Raw genomic sequence first — 26625 nt, 5'->3', positions numbered from 1 at the left:
CAATCCCGACCCAGCGTTCCAGGGCGGAGTGGAAGGAAGTGGGGTCAGAGCCCCGGGTGTCAGGGCTGCAGAGGGCGAAGGCATCTTCTAGAGGCCCAGAGCAGGGAACGATGGAGAAGTGGAGCCCAAGGCCCCAGCGGTTCCTGCCACCATGAGGCAAGGCTTCCCGTGCTTCTACCCAACGCGGCTCCCAAGGGCGCTGCTCTGCTTCCGGACTCCGCCGGCCGGGAAGCTGATTTTGATCCCCTTAGACAATTCAGCCTTAATACACCGAAACCAGCTGGTCACCCTCTGAAAGGCCAAATCAGTGTCTGCAGCACCAGCACCGCGCGCCCTCCTGGTACCCTTGCTTCCCGCTTCCCGAAAGAGCCCTTCTGTCTCCCCAGGTGGCAGAGGGTCTGGCGGGAGGCGCAGCCACGGCTCTTGCCTGGGGTGGGCAGGGCGGGTTCTGGGATCCTGGCACCCGGAAACGCCCCAGAAGAGGAGGAAGGTACTGAGCCCGGCTGTGCCCAGGTGGGCGGCTGTCCTTAGCGGGCGGCGTGTCCCGGGCCCACAGATCTGGCCACTCCGCTCCATGCTGCAGGCCACAGAGCTGCCCTGAGGGGACAGGGGTGCGCCTGGTCAGCTTGCTGCTGCTGCCACACAGAACCTGAGGACACCAACGCAGGAGGGGGCTCACTGCGGAGCAGGGTTTCCGAGGTTTCAGTCCGTGGTCACTTGGCTCCCTGGTTACCGGGCCTGAGGGGAGACTCGGACAGGGAGCGCACCGTAGGGCAGAGCTGCCACTGAGGCCAGAAAGCCCAAGGAGAGCTGAGGACAAAGGCTATCCTCCAGGGACCTGCGTCCTCCCATGAGGCCCTGTCTCAGCCCGCCATTCACTGTGGTGACCCCAATACCTGACGAGACCGTGAGAGGAGGACAAGGTTATTGGGGATCCCGGGGCAGAGGCCTCGGTCCAGGGACAGCGGCTTCATCCCTCGGGTACCAGGCGAGGCAGACCTCACGGCAGAGGAGCACAGCAGAGGAACATGGGCAGGAATCAGAGAGCTCTGCCCAGCAAAGGCACCACATGTGCCCCAGAGCCCAGCCCAGTGCCACTCCTGAAGCCATGCCCAGCTGCACGGGCACACCCAGTTAGTCCCATCAGAACGCGCTCACAAAGAGGAGCAGGGTCCCCAAGGGACCTCCCTGTGATGCTCCTGCTGTCTCACCATGAGCCTGGGGACACCTCCCTCTGATGCTCCTGCTGTCTCACCATGAGCCTGGGGACACCTCCCTCTGATGCTCCCGCACTGTCTCACCATGAGCCTGGGGACACCTCCCTCTGATGCTCCTGCTGTCTCACCATGAGCATGGGGACACCTCCCTCTGATGCTCCCGCACTGTCTCACCATGACCCTGGGACACCTCCCTCTGATGCTCCTGCTGTCTCACCATGAGCCTGGGGACACCTCCCTCTGATGCTCCCGCGCTGTCTCACCATGACCCTGGGACACCTCCCTCTGATGCTCCTGCACTGTCTCACCATGAGCCTGGGGTCACCTCCCTCTGATGCTCCCGCGCTGTCTCACCATGAGCCTGGGGACACCTCCCTCTGATGCTCCCGCACTGTCTCACCATGAGCCTGGGGTCACCTCCCTCTGATGCTCCCGCGCTGTCTCACCATGACCCTGGGGACACCTCCCTCTGATGCTCCCGCACTGTCTCACCATGACCCTGGGACACCTCCCTCTGATGCTCCTGCACTGTCTCACCATGAGCCTGGGGTCACCTCCCTCTGATGCTCCCGCGCTGTCTCACCATGAGCCTGGGGACACCTCCCTCTGATGCTCCCGCGCTGTCTCACCATGACCCTGGGGACACCTCCCTCTGATGCTCCCGCACTGTCTCACCATGACCCTGGGACACCTCCCTCTGATGCTCCCGCACTGTCTCACCATGACCCTGGGACACCTCCCTCTGATGCTCCTGCACTGTCTCACCATGAGCCTGGGGACACCTCCCTCTGATGCTCCTGCTGTCTCACCATGACCCTGGGACACCTCCCTCTGATGCTCCTGCACTGTCTCACCATGAGCCTGGGGACACCTCCCTCTGATGCTCCCGCACTGTCTCACCATGACCCTGGGACACCTCCCTCTGATGCTCCTGCACTGTCTTACCATGAGCCTGGGGACACCTCCCTCTGATGCTCCCGCACTGTCTCACCATGAGCCTGGGGACACCTCCCTCTGATGCTCCCGCGCTGTCTCACCATGACCCTGGGGACACCTCCCTCTGATGCTCCCGCACTGTCTCACCATGACCCTGGGACACCTCCCTCTGATGCTCCCGCACTGTCTCACCATGAGCCTGGGGACACCTCCCTCTGATGCTCCCGCGCTGTCTCACCATGACCCTGGGGACACCTCCCTCTGATGCTCCCGCACTGTCTCACCATGACCCTGGGACACCTCCCTCTGATGCTCCTGCACTGTCTCACCATGAGCCTGGGGTCACCTCCCTCTGATGCTCCCACACTATCTCACCATGACCCTGGGACACCTCCCTCTGATGCTCCCGCACTGTCTCACCATGAGCCTGGGGTCACCTCCCTCTGATGCTCCCGCGCTGTCTCACCATGACCCTGGGACACCTCCCTCTGATGCTCCTGCACTGTCTCACCATGAGCCTGGGGTCACCTCCCTCTGATGCTCCCACACTATCTCACCATGACCCTGGGACACCTCCCTCTGATGCTCCCGCACTGTCTCACCATGAGCCTGGGGTCACCTCCCTCTGATGCTCCCGCACTGTCTCACCATGACCCTGGGGACACCTCCCTCTGATGCTCCTGCTGTCTCACCATGAGCCTGGGGACACCTCCCTCTGATGCTCCTGCTGTCTCACCATGAGCCTGGGGACACCTCCCTCTGATGCTCCTGCTGTCTCACCATGAGCCTGGGGACACCTCCCTCTGATGCTCCCGCTGTCTCACCATGATCTTGGGGACTCGTCTCTCCAAATGCTTTTGTCATCCATGAGGTTGGGCACACCTCTTATTTAAGCCGTGACAGGCCACCTCCTGCAATTCCGCCAGTTTCCACTTCCCAGGAAGCCCGACCCCTCAGTGGATTCATCCTTCAGGAAGGCCGGAGCCCCTGTGACCCCTCATCTCCCACATCTCTCAGCACTGGTACATGGGAGGCTGGCCTCAAGCACAGGAGTCCTGGGTGACGTCTCAGATCCTGACCTGGCCACTGTGTGCCCGCTGCCCCGGAATCTTCCTAGAGACTTGCCGCAGCTTCCACATGGAGTCACGCCTCTGCCTTTTCGTGGGACGTTCGGATAGTTTTCGATTGTGTGGATGCAGAGCCCGTAGATAGTTTCTAATGATGAAAGGAAGGAAGGTAGGTCTTTTCTTTTGTGTCTCTTTTTATGAACGATATCTACAGAAGCGCCGGTAGTGCCTGTGTACTCTGTAAGGGACACCATGACCAACGCCTGTCACTGCCCACCTGGATGGAGACTCAGAACACGGGGGACATCTTAGCACCTCCGTGGGCCCTCCCTGGTGTGCCTCCATATGCGCCCCTCCCTGCAGCCAGCAACGTCCTTGTTTTTATTTAAAATGGTTGCTTTCTTGTTCTCGAGCTTCCCCCCTCTGAACCTATGCCAAGCCAATCTGTTGTTTAGTCATGCCTGTTTTCGAGCCCTCCAGGTCTTTGTTCTAGAAACATTGCTTCTCCGGTGCCCTTCTGTTGTTTTCCAGAACCATCCTGTTGCCATGTTGACCTATGGTGTCTTCCCTTTTCTTGACTGTAGAGTGTTCCACCACACGACTCAGCTACAGCTCGTGGGTTTCCAGGCACTTGGGCTGTTTCCAGGTGTGTCCTTAGGTCTTGTGAACATCCTCTTAGACACAAGCAAGGTTCTCTGGGAAGCCACTTGAGATTGGGGCCGCCAGGTCACGGGATGTGTACAAACTCAGTTTACCAGACAAGTTTAACCAATCAAGAGTCGACACACACCAGCCAGATCATGGTTCTCCTAGGGTTGAAACTAGTCTGCTGTTACCGCTCAAGTTGTTTTCCAGAACCTTCCTACCCAATCCCATTCCCACTAGCTGTGCACGAGAGGTGGGGGTCTTCTGCGTAGGCACCCCTTTCCATCCTGGCCAATCTGGGAGAGTGTGGATCAGCATTGTGAAGTTTCCCTGCGTCCAGTGATGAGCAAATCAAGCACGTTTGAGGTGCTCGCTGGCCATTAGGGTCTTTTCTGTAGACTACAGTTCAAGTCCACTACCCCGTTTTCTATTCATTGTACTTTTCAAAATTTGTCGATTTCTAAAGGTTTGTTGTTGGCCATTCGAGGAGTGGCAAACGTCTTCTCTCCCAGGTCTTTTTCTTTGCCTCGTGTTCATTGTATTTTAAGCATGGGGACCCCAGGAAAGGCCAAGAACCCTCCGTTGATAGGATATTGCATATCGTGTTAGGGGTTCTGTTAGCGGGAGGCCATGAGCCAGAAACCCCAGCTTTTGTTAAGCTCACTGGTACCGCAGCACCTCGGCGCAGCGAAGTCAAGATGTTTGTCTGCTTCCCAAGCCTCAGACCCTCTGGGCCTGCTCTGCTCCCAGGTCCTCAGAGGGGGCTGCCAGCCAGGATGGGGCAGGCACCGGCTCCACCCCAGACCCCAGTGCTGCCCAGACACCAGGGTCCCACGTGTGCCATCCCGGCCGTCCTGTGCTTTCTTCCACACCCTGGTTTAATCATGGAGGCACCTGCAGGCGTTGTGTTTGATCAGCACCCTGCATCGTGCCAGGCCGGCCGCAGGACCCCTCCGCTCTGGGCGGCTCAGCCGGCACTTACCACCTGCACGTCGTCGCCTCTGGGCTCCAAAATACGTGGGGTTTCTCCTCCCCAACAACCCATTCTTTGGATCCCAACTGTGTGTCCTCTGATTCGATTCGATTCACTTCTGACACCATCTACCTAGAGCCAGGGTCAGACCCAACACGTGGGGGCTCAGCCTCCGCTGCGATGGCAGTGATGAGTCCGGGTCCTGACCTGGGCTTGTGGCCCACTGGCTTTACGCTGGGGGTCCCGGTGGGTTCAGTTTCTTTGCTAGAGAGGCTCGGACACCTCGGGGAAGCACTTCGCTTTGATCACTGACCGTAAAACAAAGGTGGAAGGACGCGGGAGAGCGGCTGCAATGGAGGCTGTGCCCACGGAGGCCTGGGGAGGGGCGGCTCCGCCCTCTGCCCGCCCCAGGTGCCTCCCTGCCCCGCCCTCCTGGGACGTGAGTGGCAGCCACCTCACCTGGGCCTGAGGGACCACTCACGTGGCCTCCAGCCACTGGAGAACTCGGGGGGGGGGGGGGGGGGGGGGTCTGAAAGTTCTGGCTTCTGACCTTGGATTGGCCTTTGCGGTGACCAATCCCCATCCAGGAGCCCAGAGTTGCCTCATTAGAACAAATGACTCCTGTCACCCCGTAATCCTCAGCGATTAGGAGCCTCCGGGTCAGGTGCTGGGGTCGGAGACCTGCTGTTAGAACGAAAGACTCCTCGCATCCCTACCTCTCGGGAAGACTTCCAGAGCTTTGTGCCCCGTGCCAGGAGACCCCAGGTACAGGGTCCCCATATGTCCCAGCTGTGGTTCAGGTTGACAGGTGGGTGCCCCCAGCAGGGCTGGTCTCAGTCAGAGTCCTGAGCAAGAGGAAGCTGTCTTCCCAAGGCCTGCGGGACTTGAACTCTGAGGAGGACCAGGAGCGAGGAGGGTCCCCAGGTCGAGGACCCGGGAGGACCTCTGCCAGGGAAAGTGCCTGGCAATGGCACCAAGTGCCTAGGAGGACCTGGTGGTCAGTACACCGGACAGTGTCAGCTCCAGACCATCCTCAGAGAGGAGGAGGGAGCTGCCTGGTCTCCTGGTTTATCGGGGAACAGCTTGATTTGCATCTTGTTTACACCCATTTGTGTGCAGCATCTTGAAGGGCCACCCTCTGGGTCTCTGAGATAAGAGGAGAGGATGCCACCTGCCCCACAATGACCACGCACACAGCATGGGAGTTTTGACGGGCCCAGGAGGCGGAGGATGCTCAGCTCTTGCGTGCCACGTGTTTCTTGAGCACTTACTACGTACCTGCTGCAGTGCTAGGACTCGACATTGTGTCTGAGTTTAGGGGTAATGCAGGCCTGCGCGGCACAGAGACATGGTCCTCATTTGCAGACGCAGAAACAGAAACTTGCCCTGTGATGCTCAGCAGTGGGATGACACGGTGGCCCCGCTGGGGCTCTGGAGGCACTCGGATTCGAGTCCCTGCATGGGCCCTGGCCACCCAGGTGTTCTTGGACCAGGTGCCGACCGTTCTGGAGCTTCCGTTTCCCTGCCCACCCAAGGGGGATAACGCCTCTCCTGCGGCAGCTTGTGCAGGGATGGGGCGCCGCGTGGGGACGCACCCAGCACAGGCACCCTGGGAACCCCACAGGAGCCAGGCTCCCCGGGCCGTCTGACTCGCGCCTATCTGGGGTCCTCTGCACTCCCTTCTGCCGTTAGCCACAGGCACAAGGTGCCCGTTTCCTGCCCCAAACTTCCAGCTGCCGCTGGTAGTTTTTCTACCCCGAGCTGATTTCCATGTGCCCCAGGACACCAGTGAAGAGGCGGAGGCCCCCAGACCTACCACGGCTGGAGTATATGGGGGCAGCTGGGGGGTTCATAGAGGGGGCGTCGCTGGGGCACCTGCGGAGATGATGCAGAGCGTCCTGAGTCCCCCAGCAGGTCTAAATGGTCACGCAAGCCCTTGCAGGTCCTTTGCCCTCCTCAGAAGTTCCATCGGTCCACTCTGGCTCGCTGAGTTGATTTAGGCCCTCTGAACACACCTCACAGGCTTCACCTCCAGCCTTCCCAGGAAAATGTAATGGGAAACTGCGTTTCGGGGATCAGACTTCCTGGGTTTGAACCCTGAATCTGCCACTCAGTAGCTGTGTGACTTGGAGAAAGTTACTGAACTTCTCTGTGCTTATCTCTTCGTCTATAAAATGGGGATAGTAATCGTACTTGACAGACGGGCTTGCATGAAACGAATCTACAAACCCTGCCGAGACCCGACCTGCCTGAAGCCAGCACTCAGGTCAGGAAGCGTGGGCTCTTAGTGGTTCAAATCCCAGTTCCTCCACTGAGTTGCCTGTGTCCTGGAACCTTCTCTCCGGGGCGGGTGGATGAGATCCAGCTCCTTGAGGGAGGCATAGCCTCTGCGGGTTTCCCTCTGCCACCTTCCACCTCACCCAGGCTGAGCCGCACCCTGGGACACTGTGCAGACCTCATCTTCCTCCTGGCTCTCCCTCCCCTTCCCCACCCGGAGACAGGCCCTCTCTGGGTTCCGGCCCCCAAGAGCGCCAGGCGGGTGACTGTGACAGGTGGGACTGTCTGCAGTGGAAACTGGCCTGGCCTGGGACTCTGGCTCTGGAGTGGTTGGCGGCTACTCCCTGTGTTGGAACTGACCATGTATTTTCTGTATATTAGGTGATTTCAAGAAAAAAATCAATTTTAATAGCAGCAACCCAAAACTTAGAAACCTACAACTGGCAGTAGCGCCTGCTTTGCACCTGGGCTTAGGGGACAGGAGGCTAGGAGCTGGGTCCCCAGGACCGGCCTGGAGGGGGGTTGGGAGGGGCGCGGGGGCCCATCCCCCACACCTGCTCTGGCTGTTCATTTCGGCTGCAGCGTTGCCTTTATTTTAAATTCATAGTTGGTGGTGATGATTTGCTGTTTAATGTTGGCGTGTCCTTGGGTTGAAAATCCAGAAGGTACTGGAGTGGACAGAGCCGGGAGCCTCCCTCTGCCCTGCTCGCCTTCCTGAGGTGACAGCACCGGCCATTCTTGCATGTCCTTACAGGGAGTCTGTTTATAGTCAAGAAGAAAATACTCCCGGGCTGGATTCGTCATCTCCATCCACGCGCGTGCACCCCAGTGCAGGTGGTCGCACAGAGTAGGCCCTTCCGGGCCTTGACTTTTCTCTGGAGACTGTTTCTTACTCATCTGTGAAGACCCTTTTTCTCCGATCGGGGAGCCCCTGATTTACGTCTCCATCCCCCACGGATGGGTATGTAGGTTGTTTCCGTCCTCCAGCAAATCCCCTTCCCCTCAGCCCGCTGCCGACGGTGCCTGTTTAAAGGGACCAGTGGTGTTGTTGATGGGCGACCCTGTCCAGTCCTGCGGCCTTCCCAAAGCACCGCCTGCTCCAGTTCAGCCAGTTTCCAGAGGACCTGGGCTTCTCTCTCTCCTCCTGTTCTCTCCTTCTCCTTCCTCCCCTCTTCCGGAACCTCCAGGGGTCCACTTTGACTCCTCCATCTCTCTCTCGCCTCCCACATCCATTACCTCCTTTCTGATGCCACATCACATGACTGTGACCCTCTCTCCTTCCCATGGCCTCCTCCTGGGTCCAAGACTCCACCATAGCTGGACCATTGCAGTAGCCTCCTCTCCGCGGTGGAAACCAGATCATGTCACAACTCATCTAAAGCCTTCAGTGGCTGCCTGGTGCCCAGAGGAGAAAAACCCCCGATCCTCCCCTGCCCAGTCCCGCCACTCTGCCCGTTAACAACCTAACCACCCCCCGGGTTCTTCCCTGGCTCCAAGTGTTGGCACATGTTGGGCCTGCTGCCTGGAGCACCAGCCGCCCCAGGCCTCCTCCCCAGAAGTCCTGGCTGGATTGGCCTTCCTCAGAGAGGCCCAGCATGGCCATTCCCGTGGTGCTCTGTGACCCAGCATGATTCATCCTTCACGTCCCTCATCACTCTCTGTATTTCCTCATGTGTTTGCTTAATGTCCATTTTATGCGCTGGACTATAAACTGCCCAAGGGTCAGAATGTGCGTCTTCCTGGTTACTTTGTCTCGATTCTTAATGGGGCCCGACAGGTGTTTATTGAATGAATGGCCATTTGGAGGCCCTCTTCTCTGGGGGGATTTGGGGTCAGTACGGGGCCAGTTTTGCAGGATCTACCCAGTGTCCAAATTGAATAGGGTTTGCTGAGAATCCCAATAGAAAGCAAAGACTCTGCTTTTCCTGCTCTGGAAACGTGACCAGGGAGGAAGGAGGAGCTCTGCCTCAGAGAGTCTAGAAGGACGAGGGGCTTTTCCCTGGGAGGAAGAAGGGGAGAGGCTCTCCAGGCCAGGCCCAGCGCGCCGCGATCCAGACGCTTGAGTTCGTGCTGTGCTCGGGGTGTGGAGACCGGCGATGCCGGGACACTGGGCATGTGGAACGAATGGGCTGGCAAACTCCACCGAAGCCCGCCATGATGGATCAGGTGGGTGGGACGTTTTTGTTATTTTCTTTCTCTTCATTCCGTGCCTTCCTCTTGGCACTGAGCGTATGGCGGACGTTGAATGAAAAGACTAGATGCGAACTGATAACTCTCATGTTACCCTGTTTCACCAGGGGGCTGGTGACTGACCTGGCCGCCTATGAACGTCTGCAGTCACATTTAATGGCAATCCTTTGCCTTAGTCAGGGTGAGTGCAGCTGCTGTAACAAGAGCGCCTCTTCCCCAAATCCAGTATCTTACAGAAAGAAGTCGCCTCTCCGTTTTTAGACGACAGCATTGGGTGGGTAGTCCTCACACAGTCACTTGGAGACTCAGATTCCTTCGCCACCCTCTTGGGCAATTGTCAGGTCTCCATGGGTCAGATGGGTCTCAGCCACGTCTGGCCCTAGCCACGGAGGAAGCAGCCGTCATCTTCAAGACTCTGGTTTGGTGGGGCACATCCCATTTTCCAGAGCTGTGCGCAATGCAAAGGAGTCTGGGAAATGTCGTCTAGCTAGGCACAAAAGACCACCCTCAATTCTCCCACCAGGGAGGAAGGCAAGAATGGAATTCACCGACAGCTGACAGAGGAACCTGCTGCCGCAACTGCCCAGTGACCCTCCTGCAGGAGTGGGCGGCAGGGTGCTGGGCAGGGGCTGACTCCAGGCCCCCAGGCTCGCATCTCCCAGGGAGTGAGCCAGGAGCTCTGTTCCCTGAGACCCACGGAGAGAATCTCGGGTTTCCCTGGACTCCGGCGCCCCTTCCTCTGAACTGTGCTCCTGGTGGTCCGACCTCCTCTCGGTCAGCGGACAAGCATGGAGGCCCATGTTCTAGCGTCTCCAGGAACTCGGTAACAGGAGAGGCACCTGCTGAGATCCAGAGACCAGCCTCTGACCACAACTCATGGTCATCCAGGGATTATCACAGGCCCCAGGACTACCTGCCAATATTGGAGTCGCCCAACAGGGGTCACTATAGGTACCCAAAATTAATAAAGTCGTCTGCAAAAAATCTGTAATCTAAATCCGACTTTTATTGGACTTTTATTACCAATGCTATAAAATCTCGTTAATATTAAAATTAATGATCGCTAATATTTATGGGGCACTTACTGTGCCAAGCACTCTGTCACAGCTCATGAGCCACGGCCTCCTAACTTCTCCAGGAGCAGGATTCCGTCGTCTGCCTGTTTTACAGTGGCACCTGATGGCCCGACCCCGACCACACAGCTCAACGGCCGAGCCAGGGTTCCGCCAGCTCGGCCCGGCTCCAGAACCTTCGTTCCTAATGAACGTGCCACGTCCGAGGTGCGGACGTGGCCCTTATCATGCCTGCCCCAGGCCACAGCCTCAGTCCGTCAGAGCCCCACTCTGTCCCCACTGGAAATGGAGACCTGAGGCAGGAGCACATAACTAGGGAGCCTTTCCTGCTGACCTTCTGCTCCTGCAGAGAACAGGCCATCCCCGCTGAGGGACACTCTCCGCATGGCCGGGGAGCTTCTTCAGACCCAGGAGCCCTCCCTGGGAAAGGGTCCGCGGGTCACCATGCTGCATGGGAAAAGCCGGCAGGGCCTGCCGCCACCCTGCTGCCCCCCACCCCGCCACGCTTGGCCTCCCTCACCTCCTCTGGGGTGGGACCTGCTTCCTCATCCCCCGTCTCGCTCTTCCCTCCATCTTCTCCAGACAGCCCCTGATCTTCCAGATGATGTCCCCTTCTGCCTAGGACCCCCATGTTCCCGCTACCTGCAGGATGGTGCCGCTGCTGCCAGCCTCTGGAGTCCTGCTCCTTCCCAGGCGTTGGTCCACTACCTGCTCTGTCCCCTTCCCCTGGCTGCAAATAAAGACCAAGGGGGCAGTGGATCAGTACATGTGGGAGGTCCTGGACTCTCTGCCTGCTTAGAAACTCACAGTATTATTAGCAAAGGCTCCACAGCTGGCAGAGAAACCTCAGCTTTGCCTCAGCCCAATCTTTTCTGTGCCTGTGAACGTCCTGCAAGGCAGCCACTTGGAAATTCTCCTGTGGCCAGATGGCCCCCTTCTTGCTTCCCTCCCCCAGCCCATGCCCTGTGGACAGGACACCCTCTCTGACCATGTCTCCCCAGGAAACCTTTGAAGGCCCACCCCAAAGGCCACGCTCCCCCATGGAACCTTCCAGATTTATCTCCAGGGGAGCGTGCATCACCCCTGACCTGGAACTGTAAAGCCGCCAGGAGGCGGGCCTCCGGGGTCTCGCCTGCTCCCTGAGCACTGGGCTTCTGAAGGCAAGGGATGATATCCCAGCCCCTCCCATCTCCTGCCCAGGGCGCTTCTTCCCAGGGTCTCGGAAGGACCTGGAAAAGGAGGCCCCCCTTCCTTGGGCCAGCATCCCGGCTCTGGTTCCCACTGCTCTGGTTCCCACAGCAACCACTGTAAAGGGTCAGCCTGGCCCCTGAGCCCAGAGTGGCCTGGCCTGACTCACTGAACATGATGTACAGGCCGAGAGGCTTCCCTGAAGTAGACAATGGGGACTCCATTTGCCACCCTGACCAGCTCCACATGTCCAGTCAGAGTCCTGGGAGACAGATGTCACCTGTCTCTGCAGGCAGGCAAGGATGCACAGACCCTGGGTAGGTGGCCATGCTTGTAACAGGCTCCCTCTGTTCTTTTCTGACTTGGGACATTTCTGAGGATTTGTTAAGACCCGGAAAGAGCCTGACATGGGTCACAGGCACGTTCCAGACCAGGCCCCAAACCTCAGAGTTGCGGGGCCAGGCGGGCCGTGGGCAGGGGCAGAGTTTATGGGCAGCTAGGAGAGTCCTGCCAGCCCTGCCCAGGAAGCCAGGTGGGAATGGGCACCCGGGAAACTCAGAACCACCCTCTGGCATTTGAATCTCCCGATTTTGAAAAACACGTTGAGGACAGTGTTAACGCTGCCGCCTGTGGATAGACCCGGCTGCTGGCCGGCCCTGCCCGTGCCTTGCTGGACCTGAGCGTGCGCTGAGCGTCACCCGCAGGAAGGCACATGGGCAGTCCTGGGAGACGCAGCTCATGGATCCCTCCGGGCAGGCCCTTCACGACCACCGTTGAGGGGGGTGGCAGCAGCCGCACTTGGGTCGCGGGTCACAGGTTAAATGCACGGGGTCCAGTCGGAGCCCAGTTCCACGTCTCGTGCCGGCTGCCTGGCTGGCGCCCCTCTCCCAGCGCCTTGCTCTCTCTCCCAGGGAGCCCCCACCTCTCAGGGTCTGACCAGGCGACACAGCGGAAGCCCCATCTCCCACCTCCAGCCCCACAGTACAGACCCCAAATCTCATCCCAGCACAGGGGTCAGGGGCCTCCCCAGGCCGACCCCCACAGCTCCCAGGCCTCCTGGAACAGGGCCCTGGGGCAGGGTAGTGGCCAGCAGAGGAGGGGCCGCCCTCAGGTGGAGTGGGGTGCTGGGCAGGAGGTGGCACGGGCAGCCGTCGGCCCAGCCTGCCGCTTGTCCCCCACCAAGGCACTGCCCAGAGGACCAGATTCAGCCTCCGCTGCCCCCAGCCCGACTTGGAGCTGCGGGTGAGATGACGTGCCCCCCTGCTGTGGGAGAGACTGACGGACAGACAGACAGGAGCACTCCTGGGGCCAAGGACACACCAGGCCAGGGAGCTGCGGAGCCCGGCTGCCCTCACCCTGTGGGGTCCTGAGCACTTGCCTGTGCGCTCCCGGCCTCAGTCCACTTCTCTGTAAAATGGGGACAGGGCTCATCCATGAGCACGCCCAGCACCCCTCACTGGGGGCTCAGTAAATGTCCAGATGCTCTCTGTCCCTCCCCATGGCCGTGGCCAGCATTCCAGGAGGGGCGGGAGGGGCGGGTCCTGCTGTGCTTCCCATCTCTGCGCCTCTCACCCTCCTCCCGTCCCTTTCCTGGACCTGAGGTAGGCTACCTCCCCTCTGCTACGGGAAGACCGGGGGACGCGTGGGGCAGAGCCAGCCTCCCCCTGCTGGGCGCAGGGCCTCCCGGCCTGTGTGACCCCCGGCGTCATAAAGACAAGAGCGATACCCCTGGCCGGGCGTCCCTGAGGCAGGTTCGGGCCTTCGTCCTGGTCCTTCATCCCCAGAATCCCTCCATCAGCTGCTGGCAGAGTGCTGGGGCCAGACTCCCGGGGAATCGCAGCCTCCAAGACGCCCGCTTCCTCCGCTGCACAGAGGGCCTGGCCCGCCAGCCTCTGGCCCTGCTCAGGGTCCCTCGTGTCCCTGTCACCACTCCCATCCCACCACCAGGCCCCAGAGAATGGCAGTGGCATGGTCCATGTCACCCAGGCAGCCTTGTCCCTGCCCTTCTCCACGGGAAACGCGTGCCAGACGTGGAGGCGGCCGCCCTTCCCACAGCGAGCCTGTTGGCGTTTGATCCCTGGCTTAACAGGCTCGGCCATTGTTCTTAAGAGGGTGAAAAATTCAGACAGAGAAAGAGGGATGGGGACAAAGAAGGAGAGAGATGAGGCAAAATGGGCTGGAGACAGAGGAAGACCCCTGAATGAGGGCCTTCTGGCCCAGAGGCCACCTCTGGCCTCCCTGGGCCATCCTCCCGCTCAGCCCTGCTCCCCAGGCCTGCCGATGGGCTACCTAGAGCCACCAGCTTGGCTCTGAGTGATGCGCCCTCCCTCAGGCGACAGCCTCTTGCTCAGCATGACAGGGTGTCTGCTTGAGATTCCGGCCTCTGACCCGGAGGAGGCTCCTCTGGAGAGCTGGCTGCCTCCTCCTGGGGGGGAGGGCCACCTGACAGGGGACAAATGGGCTGCCGGCGGGGAGCGAGACCCCTGCCTTCCTGCGCCTGGCCAGCCGCCTTTCTGGGGCTCGGGCTGGGCAGGACTCCTCATGGGTGTCTCACTCTGCCTCCCGCCCCTCCCGTCTCCCTGGCTTCGATCTCCGATTTGAAAACGGCTGCAATCCCGGCCTCTGGAACCGGGAAGGCCGCTCTGAGCCCGAGTCAGACCCAGGGCTGGCTCTGATCAAAGGGAAAAGGGAAATAATCTGATTTCATCAAAGAAACCCCTGCAATGAGCCAAGTGTTCCTCGGGACCCCTCCCCGCCTCGGGGCGTGTCCACCCGCGCGGTCGCTGTCCCCTGGCTCAGCGTTTCTAGGTCACTGCCATCCTCCCGGCCGGAGCTCCTGTGCAGGAAACGCCAGGGATGCCTCTCCCAGGCCTGGAGCTCCTGCCATGAGCCGGTGGCTGGAAACGGACCGGAAGGAGGCGGGGCCAGGGGTCCTGTCACTTGGGGGCTTATCTCTCTGGGCTCTGGCAGAGAAGCTTCTAGACAGATGAGCCGAGTCAGCCCGTCCCTGGGGCTGCGTCTGCTGACACGGATCCGCCCTCTCAGCCGCCCGGGGCTGCCAGGCCTGGGGCTGTGTCCCTGCCCGCCCGGCCCCTGCTGCTGTCTCCTTCCATAATTCTCTCCTCATTGAGTCTATTAGCGGGCGCCGCAGCTTCTGCCAGGTCCGCCTGCGTCTCCTTGTCTGGTTTATATTAGACGAGAAAGCTCTGGCTTGTTTTCCTCTCACCTGAGGAAAGAAACGCTTCCCTCTTTCAACACACTCACGGCCTCTGATGAAGCCCAAGAAAGACTTAAATCAGGATGAAATGAGGTGGCTTGGAATGAGATGTCCCAGGAGCGCTTCCAGCCGCCCCAGGAACGGCTCAGCTTCTGGGCAGGCAGGTGGCGGGTGCAGGGCTGGCCTGGAATGCCTGTTGCTGGCCTGTCCTCAGCTGGCATCCCGCCAGCGTTCCCAGCTTCTCTGCTCGGACTGAGGCAGTAGCCTCCCAGTGGGTCTCCCGCCTCCTCTTCTCCCCTTCCCTGGTTTGGGTTTGAATCTTCCTGATCTGATCACATGACTTGCTCCTCCAAGGCCTTCGGGTGGCTCCTGAATTGCCATTCCCAATGCCCCCTCTCCACTACCACCTTCCAGGTGGGTGGACTGGCGGCACCATCTCTTTGACCTCCTAGGGTGAGGTCCACAGGCTTCCTGCTGCAGTGGAGCATCCTTCTGTACTCCGTGGAAGAGAAAGGAAACAGCCCCTGTGAGGAAAGTCTCCCTGTGTGTCAGGGACGTATGTAAAGCTGTAACAGAGTTGCCGGCACCTGGGCTCAAACTGTCACCTGGCCCCTCCCTCCTGAGGGGGCAGATTTATCCACTGCTCCCTGCTGGCTTCCTTCCCCATCTGTGAAATGGGAACATGATGCCCCCTAACTGAAGAGACTGCTGTGGAGGTCAAAGGGGACTCAGGGCCCTAGGGCCTAGTAACTGCTCAATAAATACTAGGGCCCAGTAACTGCTCAATAAATACTAGGGCCCAGTAACTGCTCAATAAATACTAGGGCCCAGTAACTGCTCAATAAATACTAGGGCCCAGTAACTGCTCAATACATATGACTTCTCTGCTTTGTCTCTCATTCCTCATCATGAGAAAGGAAGAGTTAGCACGGTTGACGGAGAGTGAAGTGATTCTCAGCCTTAGCTACATTTTTAAAATGCCAAGGGACTTTATAAACCACAGAAACCAAAGCCCCACTCCCAGACCCCTCCTGGTCTCCCTGTCTGGACGGAACAGGAACCACTGAACAGGCACTAATGAAGCAGGGTCCAAGGTGGGACAAGCCCAGGGGACAGGATTTCCCAGAGACGGAGAGAGGTCTAGCAGGAGTGGGCAGGATGGGGGCCCAGGCTTTGGAGAGTCCAGCCAGGATGTGACCCTCAGGACTACGGGTCAGCAAGGGTGGGGAGCAATGGTCCGCAGGAGTGAGTGGGGAGCTTTGGCACCTCTTACCATGGTCCCTGGGCCTGCCCAGCACAGTGAGTGCCCCTTGGGCCTGAGGAGGCAGGAAGGCTGTGGGAGGCTGGACCCTGTGCTTGCCCACATCCCGGCAGGTGACCACAGCACTGGCCTTCTCACAGCGGGTGGGGAGCCCAGGAGACAAGAGCTGACTGAGGTGGTCAGGAGCCAAGGTTCGCCCTCCACAGCAGAGGACCGGAGGGAAAACACCCGGAGCTACTAAACCCCCTGCACCGTGGCTGCTGCCGGGCCTCACCCCTGCCTGGGTCTCCTTGCCTTCCAAGAGGAGGCTACAGCGGAGGCCCAAAGGAAAGCTGCCGGGACGGAGGCACGACCCCTTCCCGTGCGGGGCACATGCTCACTCGCCAGCTCAGTCATCAACAAAAGAGGAGGAATCACGGTCTCTGCTGGGGACTGGGGACGGCACAGTGGAGGGGAGCAGAGCTCCGAGCCCTCCTGGATCTCAAGTCGAGGCTCATCCTCCTCCTCATTCAACCAGCGTGCAGCAGACAGCTCTCCTCGGCCTGCGCGACCCACCATCGCCTTCTCCAGTCCACCCCCTGCCCCCACCCCTGCCTCTGTCCCCCTCAGACCTCCAGCTCTTCTTCCATCCCTTCCTCAGCCCAGGGCCTTCCTTTGGCTCACTTAGAAAATAGAGGCAATCGGAAGAGACATTCCACGTGCTGACTCCCATGGCCCCAGTTCCTGGCGCTGTTCCCACGTCCTGCCCTTCCTGGGAGCCCTGGGTCCCGTCCACATCAGGGCTCCCTGGAGCACCGTGTCTGGAGACCCTGTATCACCAATTTCGGCCCATCAGTATGCGAACATGCGGCTCTCCCTTTTCTAGAAAGCTGCAGACCTCTCTCGACTCCGCTGCCTCCTCTAGTCCCCCCATTGCCTCTGCTCTTGCACAAACACCTCAGAACCCCAGCTCTCAGGGGGCCCTGTGGCTGTCTCTGGGCCCCCCAGCTCTCTCTTCTGGCTGTTTTGGAACCCGGCTCCAACCAGCTTGCACCCCCCCAGCCCACGGAAAGAGCTGTGCACCAGAGGCCTCTCAGACTCCGAGTGCCAGCCCCAGGGCCAGCAGCAGCCTCTGGGGGCAGGGTCACTGCCGCCTCTTGAAGACTCTTCCTTTGGTTGCCAAGATGGCGGCCTGGCCTGGTTTCCTTCCCTCCTGTCGGTCAGCCTTCATCTTCCTGCGCCGGGTCCCCTCCTTCACCTCTCAGGGTTGAGAAATCTGTGCACACCTAGTCCTGCGACCTCTCCCCTGTCTGCACTCACGCCCACTGTGACTTTATCCACTCTACGCTGACAACTCTCAGACTTCTGTCTGCAGCTCAGACCTCGCCCCGAACAACAGACATGAACATCCAGCCGTGTGGCCGCCCTCTTTTCTTACCGGACACCTCCAATTCCACGCGTCCCAAGCTCGACTCCTGACCTTCCCCCTTGGTCTACCCCACCCACAGCTTCTCCAGCTCAGTTAATGGCGACTTCTTCCTTCCAGTTGCTCAAGCCAAGAGGACACACTGCTCCCTGGACTCCTCTGTGAACTTCCAGGCATCCCCCTCCCCCAGGAAGGCCTGTCCACCCTCGTTTCAAAGCAGACCTGAAACTCTGCCCGATCCCTCTCTACCGCTGCCTTGGCTCCAAGCGAGGGTCTCCCTCTGGATTCTCCCACCGCCTCCTTGCTGGGCTGCAGGGGCAGCTGGCATTCCGATAGTGTCCACCCCTCTGCTCAGAACCACCCCGTAGCTTCCCTGGTGCCCAGGCACAGTGCCCACGAGGCCCTCGGGGACCTGGGTCCTTCCCCTGCGGGGACTTCCTCTCCACGCCAGCTCCCCCTTTAGGCCTCGGTACTTGCTGTCCCTCGCCTGGAACACTTCCTGTCTTTGCTCAAACGTGACCTTCACCCTGGGGTTGTCCCTGAGCATCGCAGGAGAACTGCAAGGCCTACCTGAGGATCTGTCCTCTGCCCTTTCCCGCTCCTCGGGCAGAGCCTGGTTGCCGGGGTCCTCAGGGCTAAGTGTTTATGTGTCACCTTCTTCCACTAGGACATGCCCTGGTGGAGGGTCGACCCCCCCACAGCAAGGTCACACCCACGTGCTCAGCCCTGGTGCCTGCCATTCGCCTTATTTGGAAATACAGTCTTTAGGGGGAAATGAAGTCAGTGTCCAGTGAGCCCATCCCGGGAGGGGGTGGGGGCTCATTCAACACCCAGAACCTTCCAAGGGCAAGGACAGGAAGGACTGAGCCGTAGAACCCAGGGGAGAGGCCACACCAGGAGGTGGACAGTGGACTCATGCTGCCGAGGCAGGCCAGGAGCCTCCAGGAGCTGGGGGAGGCCAGGAAGGACCCTCCCCTGCAGGGAGGGAGCGTGTCCAGGTGGCCACCGCGACTCCAGACTGCTGGCCTCAAGAGCCGAGGGACAGTGCCATCCCAGAGTTTTAAGCTGCCAAATCGGTGATAATTAATTGGCTCATCCCTTGGAAATTAAGACGGGCCTGTGTGGTCCAGTCTGCCTGCCAAGCGCCCCGCACACCAGCCAGAGCAGGCGCTCGGCTCCAGGAGTGACTGACACAACGTCCACCTGCAGAGTACCCTGCCGGACGCCCTGAGGGGGCCCGGGGAGACAGTGGGCGTCCTGACCCTCAGCTGTCCCTGTCCCCCTCCCCCGCTCCATTTTCAGGTTGGAGGGGCAGCTTCTGTGTCCCAGGGTGACCTGGAGAATCAGGCTGCATGTCACGGGTACTGGCTGGTCAGCTCTCCCTCGCCCACCCTGCGATGTCCCCTCATCTCTAAACCAGGGGGATGCCCAGGCTTGTTGGTCCTGGAGAACTGTTCTTTCTGATTTTTTTTAAATCAAACACCATTTCATGACATGGAAAACCTCCACGCTCTACCATTAAGTGGGATAAAGATTGGTGACAAAATCGCACGTGTACTGGCTCTGCCTGTATAAATGGCCGTGGAAGCTCAGCCTATCACCAGAAGGAAATTCCCTTAAGTGCTCAGAATCCAGAAGCCAAATCATTGCTCGCTTTCGCCATTGACTTTGATGTCACCCCAAGCAAAGCCCACCCAGCTCAGCTTTAGGGACACCCTCCCCCTGCCTCCTCGCCTCCGCTCTCTCCCCATAGCCCCCTCGACTAACCAATATTTCCTTTGATTTCCTTGTGTAATGCTTTATACATTCTCCGTAAAGTCAGGCGCATCTCTTGCTAGGCTTATTCCTAGGTGCCTTTGGGTTGTCTTGCTACCTTGAAAGGAGTCTTTTTATTACAGTTCTGAATTGGTGACTGCTAGTGAATTGGAACACCATTGACGTTCGTGTGCGGACCTTGTACCGGGCAACCTATGGAGAACTCATTCTCTAGGAGACTAGCTTCTTTGGGGGTTTCTATATAAAAATGCAAATGAAAACCGACATGTTTCTTTCCAATTCTTTAGGCACTTACTTATTTTTCTCATTGAGATCTCAAGTTCGATGTTAAGCAAAATGAGTGATAGAAGTCATCTGTATCTTGTTGCTCATGTCATTGGAACTATATCTAAAACTCCATCATTGAATATAATGTTTGCTTAGATTTTTGTGATAGACATTTTATCAAATAAGCAATGTTCTCTTGTTTTCCTCTTTTGCCAAGAGATTCTGTTTATATCGATCATGAAGACACGTTGAATCCTATTAAGTGTGTCTTCTGCATCTTCTGAGACAATCCTCTGATTTTTTTCTCATTTCTTTTTAGTACGCTGAATGAATAGAATTTTTCTGACATTGAACTAACCCTGAATTCCTGGGTTAAACATTACTTGATTGTGCTGTCTTTTAAAAATGTATTGCTGAATTCCATTAACTAATATTTACTTAGAATTTTCCTGCTCAAGTGCATAAGTGAGAGAGTCTTCTGATCACCTTAGCTTGGATTGCACCTATTTTTAAGGTCCAGTGCAGTGGTACTCTGAACACCAGACCCACTCTGTGAGTTTTTAGATATTTATTCATCACAGACAGCTCCTCATAATCCCTGGGTCCTGCATCTGCAGATTCAATCAACTCTGGATCAGAAATATTTGAAAAAAATTATGACTGTCTGAATATGTACAGTCTTTTTCTTATCATTATCCCTAAGCAATAATACAGTATAGCAACTATTTCCACAGCATTTACGTGCAGTAGGTAGTATAAATAACCTAGAGAGGATTGAAGGCTTCCAGAGGAATCACTTAGGTTATATGCAAACACTACACCATCTTGCATAAGGGGCTTGAGCATCTCTGGAGTTTGACATCAGCAGGGTTCCTGGAACCAGTGCCCCAAGGATATTGGGGGCGAATGTACCTCAAGAATCCTCTACTCTGGCTCAAGGAGGAGACTCCGTCTGACGAAGAGGGACATTAGACACCTGCATGGGACTGTGTAAGAGGTGCCCGGCTGTCATGGTGCCTGGAAATCCACATTCAGGATTCATCCATGTTTCTAATAGGCTTGTGGTCCTCGGAAATCCCATTTAAGATTCAAAAAAAACGTTAAATCCAAAAATGGGTCTCAGTTAGAAGTGACTTCAGCGTTAGCTGAAGACCCGTGAGGAAGGCAGAGGAGGGCTCATTCCCCCCGGGGCCAGCAGCAGGACGCAGGCCCGCTCCTCCTGGCCAGGGGGACTCGTGTCCATGTCTTCCCTGTCAGGGGCCTAGGGCTGGGAGGGGTCTGGCGGCCTCTTTAAACTGATAAACAGAACATGTTTCTAGCCAAGTTGCTCTAACATAAAATCAATAAGAAATAAAATTTTATCCCTGGAAGACATTTTGCTGTCCAGAGCTGCGATACGGCATGGTCGTTGGATTGGCAGCACGTTGGACTGCACCCTGGAAATGGGAGGGGACCTCCTCCTGAGGCCCTAAGAAGGTTGGGACTGCAGCGAAGCAGGAGACCTGGGTTCAATCCCGCCGTTTGCTGCCTCCGACTGGCTGGTGGCTCTGCCTGTGAACAGACGTCTGCCCTCTGCCTTCTGGGGTTACAGTGAGGACTGCCTACGGCAACTGGCGCCAGCCTCTGGCTCCTGGTAGGTACCCGTCCATCCCTGAGCGTCCTCAGAGGATCAGGCACCGCGCAGCCCAGAAGCAGCAGGCAGCCACCCAGGCACACTGAGGCCTGCTCCCTCTCTGGGGCAGAGCGCCGGAGGCAAGTCCAAACCTGGGCTCCCAGCAGATGCAGATGAGGCCCAGGGGCCACAGGCCTCAAGAGGAGGCCCTGCCTCGCTGTAGAGCCCTGCTCTGGAGACAGGCAGGTCTCAGTGACCAGCTGGTCGGTTCCAGGGAGGGACAGCTTGGATTTGTGAGCCATCTAGAACCAGGCCAGATGCAGGTCTGGGCATTTGTGGGGGTCTGATAGATGCCTCTGCATGTGGGCAGGCCCAGCACGTGAGGTCATCACCCACCAGCTTGCTGCAGAACAGAGCGAGGGTCCTCCACAGCCCTCCCCCACCAGCCAAGCAGCCAGCTGCCCCAGCACGCTCTAGCCCCCCCGACCATTCTGCAGTCCATCTACCTGTCCATCCACCTAACCACCTGCAGCCATCCCTCCTTCACCCCTCCCGCCACGTCTCCACTTATTGAAAGTCATGGTGGTCATTAAAACAACAACTAAAAAGGTAGTGACCAGCATCTATTCAGTCCTCCGGGCTGAGTAACCGAGGCACTGCTTGAAGAGTTTCATAGGGATCACTTAGTACTCGTGGTAAGCGGATGAGGAAAGTTCTACTACTATTTCTAGCTAGAGAAGAAAGAAAACTGAGGTCCAGAGAGGGATTGATCCGCCCATGGTCCTCGCCAGGAAATATGGGAGCTGGATCTACCCAAGACTCCTGCCGTCAGAGCGCCCAGCAGCTTTCCAAATACCTGCCCACCCCCCGACCACTGCACCTGGTGGGTCTCTACCATCCTGCTCTCCAGCCCCCACCCCCCTTGCTCCGATGGTATTTCTGCCTCTCCCCACCTACATCCCCCACAGACCAGCCTTCACTGCACCCCTTACCCATTCGTTTATCTAACAACCTATGTCCAAGCAACGTCCCTCTAACGATGCCCACCAATGAACGCTGCCTGCTCCATGACATCAAACGCTCACTCTTTGGTGAAAGAAGCAGAAATGACCCAGGAGGCACAACCGAGGGTTCGAGTGCCCAGGAAGAGGCAAGCCAGGACGCCATGGGTGCAGAGGGGAGGGCAGCGACCTGGTCAGGGAAGTTCAGGATGAACCCTGAGGACCTGAGGCCGGTGGGTTGATCAGGCCGGGGACAGGACGTCCTGGACATTTTAGACACAGGGTCTTCAAGCAAAGCCTCCAGCCCAGCTCTTTCCCAGCTCGAGGGCACAGAGAGCGAAGGGTCCCCTCTCTGCTAGCCTGTGCGGGTTACTCCCACTGAAACCACAGGCAGCCCCCTCTGCGTTCCCTGGCAGGGACGGGGACATGTCCATCAGGGGCTGGCCAGACCGCGATGCGGGGGCAGCTGAGCTGAGACTGGAGCGGCTCTCTGAAGGCGCGCTCCAGCCCGCGGTCCCGCCGCTGCGCATTGGTATTCCGCGGCGCCGGCGTGTTTGCAGTTCTGATTGAACCCGCGCGGGCTGGGGCGCTGCCAGCCCGAATGATCCGTGCCTGTCAGAGGCACATGTTAAATGAGAGTCCTGGAGTCCGCAAGACGGGTCACCAGGGAGAAGCCAATTACTCCATGTACCCACGTGAGAGGCTCCGGTTCCCGGAACCCTGACTGGCAGGAGAACGCGGGATTGGTCCGCGTTATCGATTTTCCGCCCGCCTCAGTTGATGGGCTCGTTAATTGACAATTACCTTTCCCGTGTTGGGAGAACCGACGGCAGCGACCTGAAGTGTTAGGTTTCACGGGAACTGAGCCGAGCCTGCACCTGTTTAACCTGTAACAAGTCCCGGCGGGCAACTCCGCCGAGGGGGGCCTCCAGGAGGCTCGGGTGCTGGGTTTGAGCTTGGGCGTCAGCTTGGGCGTCTGCAGGACGCACGTGGCTTGGAGTCGATGGGGCTAGGGGCCTGGAGTGGAGCTGGTGACAGAACCTCCCATCAGGATCCGTGGCTCCAGCAGACCACGGAGGAGAGAAGGACCATTGCCGAGGACCTCATGGGCAGCAGGCAGGTCTCTAACTCATTCCATCAGAGCGACACCACAGATCTGCCTGTCTGCTATGCACCGTCTGTATGCTTTATATAGAAAGAGCAAGAGTAAAGAGTTCGTTTTCGTTTTTGTTGTTTTTGCTATCCCCACAAATAACTCATTATTGCTGCTTGGGGTACCATATTGTCCCCCGAGAGTATGTGGAATGGGGAAGCTAAGGCAGCAGCCAATCTGCGGACTTGCTGGGGTAGGGTTCCGCATACTCCTCCATGCTGGTCTGGACAGTGGAGCTGGTTGGAAGCTGGCTTGATCATCCAGGTGGGTTCAAGACTGTTCTGCTGCTCACTGCTTGGCTTAACCTCTCTGAACGTCAGTCTCCTCTTCTATCACATGGAACTAGACTCAAGATTCACTCTACATGGGACTGTAAGGATAATTCCACAAAGTAATGTGTGCAGTGGGCTCGCCACCTCGTCAACTCAGCAGTTGCCATAGTTCTGCTCCCAGAGTCCCCTGGCTGATGGAACAGAGGCTCAGGGCACTGACTGTACCTTATTGGTCTCTGTGGCCCTGGCCCCACCTATTGGGTGTGAGTCGTCCACTCTTGGGCAGGCTCTCTCTGACTCTGAGCAGACCAGGCAGCAGAAGAAAGGACTGGGGAGGACAGGGCTGCCCACATGCACTTGGGGACCGCGTGTTCCTCTGAGAACACCATGTTCACCACCGAGAGGAAATTGCTGTTTTAGCTTCTGCAGATGTCTGGGCGACTTCAGATGCTCCCCTTAACGTCCGCCTCTCTCCAAAGCTGCCTGCCAGGCCTTCTGCCCAAGGCTGACCCAAGATGCCCAAGGAGCCTGACGCGATCCGCTCGGGCTAGGGAATCCCCGTGCCCCACACACGCTGGCCGGGGCTCAAGGCTAGGGGCCGGCTGGGGCCAGTCCTGCCTCAGCCCATCCTGGAGGTCGGACATGCTGGCCTGGGGTCAAGAACTGACCTGCTTGTAAGGTCACACCCTGAGCACCAAAATTTACAAGGACCCAAACATTCCTCCCTCAGCTCTGTCCCGGCAAGTGGTCCCTTGAGTCTTGCCAATGTCAAAGGGACCATTGCTCTTTTTTTTTTTTTTTTTTTTTTAATACCAAAAGCTTTTAAGTTGAAATTCAGGAGGAGGCACTGTCCCTGTCCCACATATGCCTGGCACTGTCCTCACCCTTAGCCACGTGCAGACGGGAGAGCTTGCACTGGGCACCGGGGCAGAGTGAATGCACCCGTCACCGTCCAGCCCAGGAGGCACAAGCTCTGGACTTGACTTGGCTCAGTACCCTGGTTTTCAATTATTTTTAAGCTGTTTATCCCTTTCTTCACATGAAATCTTACGCGGCAGCCCAATTTATAGCTAAAATGGACAAATATCTCTAATTTGTAACAGGAACAAAAATTAGCCCGTGAGTGAAAATCTCCAACTCCACCGTCCTGGGCCCCCCACTTCCTAAACTGGCTTTTCGAGAGGGGCAGCTCTGCCTTGTGGACATGGTCACCATAGCCAGCAAGAGGAAAGGAAGCAGAAGGTGCCTGAGACCCACTGGCTCTTCTTCTGTGACCCCTCCCCAGTCCCTCCAGCACCAGCGACAATTGGAAAGCTGCCAGTTGGTGGTGATGAGCTAACCCCAGCCCAGCACTCACTAATGGCAAACAGGACCAAGGGACCCCACCCCCCTGAGCCCCCACCGAGTCCTCTTATGAGAGAAAAAGTCATGTGACCCTCCCCCACGAAGCCAGAAGGGATTGGAGGCTGTGAACACAAAATCCACCAAGGACTGTCCTGGGAGTTGTAGGAAGACCCTGTTGCAGTGTGTGTCCTTTGGACCCCTGAGGGGACAGGTGTCAGAGGCAGATCCTCTGCCAACCGCTCAGGCGGAGGCCCGGGAATGCACATGGCGTCTGTTCTGCTGGGATACGAGGAACACAGCGGCCCGCGCTGTTCTCCCTTCTGAACAGTCGGTCCTCAGAGTTTTCCAGCTGTCCCTGTTCTGGTTTTGTTTGTGGATCCAATTTCTGCAGAGAAGGATTTCAGCCCCTGGAGCTGTGGCTTGGAGCCCCTGCCAGGGAGGCTTGCTGGGTCCAGGGAAGGAGGCGTTCAGGAACTGCTGCCCAAGTACCACCTCCCCTCCGTGGCCTTCCGTGGCCCCGGCTTCCCGGGGAGCCGGCAGTGAAGGGGCAAAGGGCCACCTCTGTGACCATCACTGTGAAGGGACAGTAGAAGGGGAGTCCTGCTGGTTGGCCTGGACACTGCTGGCACTGCCCAGAAACCAGGAGGGGACCCCAGGGCGGCCAGATGGAGGCTGTTTGCTTTTGGCAAGCTGGGAAGGAAGACCACAGCAAGGGACGAGGACTCCAGTCCCCGTGTCAGGCCCGTGCCAGGACCTCATTGCACCCTCAGGTGACTGTGAGGCACAGGTGACTGCCCCTTCCTGGAGATGGAGGAAAGCTGAGGCCCGGGGGCGTTAAGGGACTCACCTGCCATCCCACAGCTGACGCCTTGGCGGAGCCGGGGGTAGGGGCGCCGAGGGCCCTGTTGTTCACGGAGCTGGGGAGACCCAGGAAGGGGCGTCCACGGAAGGCGCCAGCCCCACAGGTCCAGGTGAGCAGAGCCAGTGGGCTCAGAGGACAAGCAGGGACCACCGTCCATCACCAGTCATGGCCCCAAGGAGGGGCAGTGTGGGAAGTGCCACCACAGAGGCGCAGGGGGCTCCAGCGTGGCGGAGAGGTGGCTGGGCTCCAGGGGCGGCCCCACGTGGGGAGCAGCTGCTGCACGGGATCTCCAGCTGTCTCCCTCGGGGCTGGCCTTGTCAGGGCCACCTCCGTCACTGGCTCCCTCCTGGCCGGAGGATGGCTTGGCCCCAGACCAGCAGCTGGATTTGGGGATCAGCTAGTAGGGGACAAATTGCGGCAGGGCTGGAAGGTCTGGGCACTGACGGGCATCGCTGCAGCCTGCAGACGTGGCCAGAGACCTGCCAACCTGCCCCCGGGCATCCGCGGGGACACCGGGGAGGGGCTCCCTGGAGGCCACCAAGTCTGGTGACAGGCTCCCTTCTGTGGCTGTGGCTCCCGGTGACTCTGTCTCACTGTCCCTTGCCCTCTCCCCCTCCCATTCGCTCCCTTCTGCAGGGGACCCCCCTCTACCGGGCACGTCCTCCCAAAGCGCACGTATTAGAAGCGTGATCCTCAAGTTCCCGGGTTTCATCGTACTTGAAGGTGATGCCTGAGGGGACAGTGAAGACGAATGAGGTCACGATGGTGGCCCCCGGGATGACAGTGAGAAGAGCCCTCATCCTGTCTTCCCCTCCACGGTGTCAAGGTGGGGACAGGCCCTCACCAGACGCAGAGCAGATGCCACCGCCATGCTCTGGGACTTCCCGGG

Source organism: Sciurus vulgaris, assembly GCF_902686455.1.
Source record: "Sciurus vulgaris genome assembly, chromosome: 11".
Classification (NCBI taxonomy): domain Eukaryota; kingdom Metazoa; phylum Chordata; class Mammalia; order Rodentia; family Sciuridae; genus Sciurus; species Sciurus vulgaris.
Note: the sequence above shows the minus strand (reverse complement) of the source record.